Raw genomic sequence first — 4,782 nt, 5'->3', positions numbered from 1 at the left:
ACTAAGAACCCTTTCATGTTTCAAGGGTTTCATCTAGAACCCACACAGGGAGTTCCACTAAGAACCCTTTTATTTTTCAAGGGTTTCATCTAGAACCCACGCAGGGAGTTCCACTAAGAACCCTTTCGTATTTCAAGGGTTTCATCTAGAACCCACACAGGGAGTTCCACTAAGAACCCTTTCGTTTGTCAAGGGTTTCATCTAGAACCCATGCAGGGAGTTCCACTAAGAACCCTTTCATGTTTCAAGGGTTTCATCTATAACCCACATAGGGAGTTCCACTAAGAACCCTTTCCTTATTCAAGGGTTTCATCTAGAACCCATGCAGGGAGTTCCACTAAGAACCCTTTCATGTTTCAAGGGTTTCATCTAGAACCCACACAGGGAGTTCCACTAAGAACTCTTTCATGTTTCAAGGGTTTCATCTAGACCTGACACAGGGGGTTCTAAAAGCATCCCTTTTCAAAGGTTTTCACCGATAACCGTCTTGTCTTCTGAGGGTTCTATAAAGAACCATATTGTATTCTACAGATCAGTTTAGTTCATATTATATTGTGGTCATTTATCATGTTGACATTGAACAAACATTCAAAACATTTTAATGAGAAAAACATTTATTTAAAGATAGTCCAACAAAACAGGAGAGGCTGTGTAGGTCCCAGGGGAGAACAGGTCAAAAGTCAGCATAGGTCCAGTGGAATCAGCAACATGACAGGCCAGACACATCATGCTGTCCTCAGTAGGTGAATTTGTGTAAATAAATCTCCAGTAATGGTGACATGGCAGAAAGAGACACAAAATAGTTTTAGTTCAATCAATCCAAGGTGCACTTACTGCATTTACTGCGCCTTATTGTAAGCTATCTACAAACAATAAAATAATGCATGGTCCAATGAAAAGAATCAGTGCACATACTGTATGTACTAATTGTGACAGTGGAACAGAATCATGAGAAAGTGAGGGAATCCCACAAAGTTTTCACATTGATTTAAATAATGTTGAAATACTTTTCAGTGTTATGTAATAAGTACTCAAAATGTTACATATTGTAACAATAATGGAAATCTAGAGACATCACTATGCCAAAATCAAACAAAATGTATTGGTCCAAAACATGTATTAAATAAGGGATATTTTTTTAATCAATATGTACAAACAAAGGGCAGCAGCAGGAATTTGACCATTAACAAGAACATAAAGCATGAAATCCCATGCTGCAACACATCTACTCACTACTCCCCACTTCCGACACAGTTGTATAGTCTCTTCACTGAAATGGGTGCAACACTGTGGTCCTTGATCCCCAACACAAATTTTTCAATGAAAATAAGAGTTTTTCTCAGTTCCTTTGGGTACTGGACAGCAAAAACAAAATAGAGTGACATTAATGCACTCATAGCATATGATATGTCCATGCTGCTGTCCTCAGTCAAAACCTGTATACCATCCAGGTATAGTGTTATCCTTTGTGCCTGCAAAGGGTTCCCCTCGTGTGTGTTACGGAGCATGATTGCTGGAGTAGGCACGCTTGACTCCTATGCAATAAAAACAGATACATGTCAGTAAATAAAACCTGCCGTGAAAACAGCAAAATGACTCAATGTTGCCATAATGTGGATAGTACCAATTCCTAAATCTTGACCTTAAATGCAGTATAGAAAGGATGAGTCCTCTCTGAAAATGGAAGGCAGCAGTAGAATTGCTGCATCCCTAATGAGTCCTGAGGAAATACAAATATTCTGTAATATTTTTTGTTTTCAGAAATACAGATTGTGGCTCCTATAGATACACATATAGGCCTAGATACCTCGTCTTACTGAATCATCCAGGCAGGCATTGATTGCCCTCTGGCAGCAGTCCTTTAGGTCACACATAGATGCTCTTTGAACCGTCTTCGTTGCCATTCGATCCAGCTCTGTGACCATTCTGCGATCAGCTTCTACAAGGAATTGCTCCTTCATCTCCCACAGAAGCTGTAAGGAGGGATAAAAAGTGTCATCTCAAAATACTTGATGATCATAAATGAAATAATACACATACAATTAAATATGGTCAATTCAATGCTTGAAGATACCAACTATTTTAGGAAGCTTCAGTGCGGGAAACTTTTCGATGATTTCCTCTGCCTTGGCAGTTGCCATGAAGGTCTTTCGGTATGCATAGGTTCGTCTCATTCTCTCCTTTAAAAAGTTCAGATCTGGGTGTACCTTAAGCATCTCTGTAGACATTTCATTGATATGAGCTTCAATGCTCCTTTCATCCTCTCTACATTCTTCACTCTCCTGAGCCTATATGCATTCAAGAAAAATGACAAGCAATATAGTAAGAGGTAACCATTAAGATGAGGTGTACATGTTTTTTAAAAAGTTATATAATATGGAAGAATCATCCTCTCTGTAACCTTCGTCTTGTGTTATCTTTCTGCTACCACTATGTTGGAGACCAAGCTCAAGCCCAGTCCCCCTGCTCCTCCTACCCGCACATTAGTGTGTGCTCAACATGGATGTATTAGATCCATGGTGCTCACCAGCCCACCCATCCCTCCAAAGACGAGCTAGATGGCGACCGCAACGCCGCCAGGCCCGCCACCGACAACGTTAAAGCTCCTTCTAACATTGACAATTTATACTATATTATTTCATTAAAATAACAACTACGATAACCTTTTTAGGATGATTTCAGATTAATTGTACAGATATATTGTAACCTATTTTGTTATGGCAACTCTCAGCAGAGCTTTGTCAGGTATTGTATTGTTTGACCACAATACAATTTGTTTGTTTGTTTTCTACAAGAAAACAAAGAAATAAGCAAACGAACAAAACATAACAAAAAACAAATGCTTAGTCCACCTTTTACCATAAAAGTCCTCAGCTAGGGTCAAGCATGCTGAAATAAGATATTATATTTAGCTCACCTTGATTCTCGGAAGTTTCTTCTGTTCTCTCTCCTGTTCTTCTTTGTTCTGTTCTGTTCACAGTAATCACTATTGGTATGTCACACCTGGTTTGTAGGCAGGAAAGACCAGACCATGTGGTGCAATCCATGGGGCAACCAGCTCTTAACTCACACATGACAGCCACCATCATGCCAGCTCCCTGGCCCAACACACCAAACCTTGCCCTTTCCCCTGGGAGATCAGGGTTCAATTCCCAGTATCAACAAACCCTGATGTAGTAGCCTCAAAGTCAGCATTACAGTGTGATTTTTGCATCAGTTAAGGCTTGGCCTCTGACATTAAAGACCGTTGTCTATCAATGAACTTATATGCAGCTTCACAACTCGACTAAGCCAGTCAGCAGGGTACAGCAGCCATGGGATGAGGCCGATCATGGAAAAGTATGAGGAGGAGACAAATACATGAGTAAAATTGTCTGTAAAATAAGTGTTTGATATGTTTTAAATTGTCTGTCACTAATCCACACATCACCTCAGTATGCATTAACATGGTCACTCTGCATCAACCAGGCCTTGAACTCACAACTTCAAACTGTATCCCTAGATCACCTGATTTGTAACAAACTTTCAAAAGCCTTTGTCCAGTGAGTCGTATAGCTCACTTAGATGCCCCAGAAAGAGGGGTTATATCCTTGCTGCAGGGACCACCTTGCTAGTTCTTTGCTGTGTGTCATTTCCTCCTGAAGAAGGGAGTAGTGTAACTAAACTAAATAAACACAATTATAACTGCTGCGCAGCGATGGGTCGGGTCCGGGCGATTTTTGGCAAATTAAGGCAAATCTGAGCAACAAACAGGAGAACAGGAAGGCAAGAAAGTTGACATTATAATGTTCCTTTTGCACCAGTTGAGGCTAAAATCCACAACAATAGAACCAAAGACTGTGGTCTAGCATGCTGAGCTAATTGGCAAGTGACAATTCAACAGTGGCTTCACAAATTGATTAAGCCATTCACTGTTGTGCATGCAGATTTGAAACCACTGTAAATATATCAGTTATCAAGACAAAAATCTGAAAATACACATATTGCATCTAGACAGAATGGATTGGTAATTTGATTTTTTAATTGATTCGATTTGCTCCATAAGTTAATAACTGATGTTTAATCTATCATGACTCTAAAATGTATATGTTTGCTTCACAAAGACCATCTGGCATTTTCAGGAGCTGTCATCACCGCCTTTGTCAGGGCTTGAACCCAGGTTCTTTGGCACCAAGAACCAGCTCCTAAATCACTGAGCTATTTCTCAAATGGAATCACCAGCCAGACAGCAGTTGTCAAGGCAGATTTCAAAAATGGTCCTCCCAGTCACAGCTAATCTTTGCCTGAGTCAACAAGATTTGCTGATGAAGATCTTGCTTTCTTATAATTAATGGTTGTGGAAATAAATTGGTAACAGACCATTTCAGTTATAGGACTGCCATTATTTGTATGTCTGATCAGAAGGTGTAAGGTAATAGACTAGTATGGTGGACCTGATGACTGAAGGCAGCCAGCTGGTTAGCTCAGTCACTATTGCCGGTGACTTTAGACTGGGTGGCAGGTGTTCAAATCCCAAGATGGGCAATTATGTTACAGTTTGATCAACAGGATCTGGGGAAAAAGAGTTTGCTTTAAAATAAACAAAACAATTGTATATGAAAAGTATTTGTATCAGTAGTCACAAGGAAATGTATTTTGCACCATTATTGGCAAATGTTATCAGGAAGTATGTCCCTGGTGACACAGGATCTTACCCATGCTTTCAACAATCCCTGAAGAACTCTTTCTTCCAAAAACGGTTCTCTGGATCAAAATAGTTCTTACTGGAACCCTTAGTGTTAG

General features: G+C 39.9%; 1 long non-coding RNA gene across 1 annotated transcript; it reads right to left on the bottom strand.

Annotated features, from left to right (window-relative positions):
- Positions 1 to 1,656: 1,656 nt before the first annotated feature.
- LOC140678942 (uncharacterized) lies at positions 1,657 to 3,723 on the bottom strand. Its single transcript, XR_012050523.1, has 3 exons — positions 2,918 to 3,723; positions 1,808 to 1,973; positions 1,657 to 1,720 (listed from the first exon to the last, which is right to left on the bottom strand). It is a non-coding gene; the product is annotated as an uncharacterized lncRNA (long non-coding RNA).
- Positions 3,724 to 4,782: the final 1,059 nt, after the last annotated feature.

This window comes from Nerophis lumbriciformis, linkage group LG07 (genome assembly GCF_033978685.3).
Source record: "Nerophis lumbriciformis linkage group LG07, RoL_Nlum_v2.1, whole genome shotgun sequence".
NCBI lineage: Eukaryota > Metazoa > Chordata > Actinopteri > Syngnathiformes > Syngnathidae > Nerophis > Nerophis lumbriciformis.
This window is presented reverse-complemented; position numbering and strand designations above follow the sequence as displayed.